The sequence below is a fragment of the Alligator sinensis genome, unplaced genomic scaffold (assembly GCF_000455745.1).
Source record: "Alligator sinensis unplaced genomic scaffold, ASM45574v1 scaffold1411_1, whole genome shotgun sequence".
NCBI lineage: Eukaryota > Metazoa > Chordata > Crocodylia > Alligatoridae > Alligator > Alligator sinensis.
In genome coordinates, this window is record NW_005842963.1 from 399,565 (window position 1) to 400,549 (window position 985).

At 50.5% G+C, this 985-nt stretch overlaps 1 pseudogene; it reads right to left on the reverse strand.

Moving 5' to 3' along the window:
- LOC102380221 overlaps nt 1-985 on the reverse strand; it is an 11,346-nt pseudogene that overhangs the window by 8,050 nt on the left and 2,311 nt on the right.

Sequence of the window (985 nt, forward strand, 5' to 3'; positions counted from 1 at the left end):
GAGATCATCTTGCCAACAAACTACTGAATATGGAAGTACGAGGGGTTACAAGAATGCAGAAGACTCTAGTGAAGGTGGTAAGATCAAATGGAGAAGGAAGTATCAGTATGAAATGCAAGAGGCCTGATCACTGACAGAGCCATGTGGACGACGTGGATTTAAACCACCAGCCAAGAGTTTGAGCAAGGACGAGACTGCCTAGACACAGAGAGAAGATAGTAAACGTCAGAGCTCACATGGCTCAAGGGACAAGGAGGAAACAGACTTACCCAGGGAAACAAGGGCTTGGTAGTTCCTCAGCATCTGGTTCCGGTAAAGCCCCTTGTCTTCATCTTCTAACAGCTCCCACTCCTCCTGCGTCAAATACACGGCCACGTTCTCAAAGGCCTCCGGGAGCTGCAGTCACAAGTGTTACCCCATCAGTATCTCCTATTCAGCTGCCTTCTGCCCTCACAGCCCTCTCTGGAATTCCTTTGCAGGCTTGGCCATGCCAGGCAGTGGTCCAAAATCCTCCATTTTTCAGATGCGTGATGCAGGTGCAGCTGTGGATGTAGGAGCCCACGTGACTGCCCTGGCCCAGATTATCACACTCTATGCACTTGGCTCTTTAAAGCAGTCAAGACAGCATATTTAAAGACAAGGGCCCTGGCTCCAGGACATCCTGTGCTGGCACCCATGCTATCGGCACTGTGGAGAGAGCTCTGGCTAACGTTGGCTGGATGTGGCTGTAGCCCAAGGGCGGGCAATTATTTCGGGCGGAGGGCCACTTACTGAGTTCTGGCAAGCCATCAAGGGCTGCATGACAGACAGCCAGGGGTAGATAAATATTAATTTTCTAAATTTTTTAGGGGCCCCATTGTCTGGATAGAATGGCCTAGAGGGCTGTATTCGGCCCTCAGGTCACATTTTGCCCACCCCTGCTGTAGCCTGTCATCAAAGGCTTTTTGTTCCTCATCTCACAGCACCCCAAATTCTTTAGAGCATT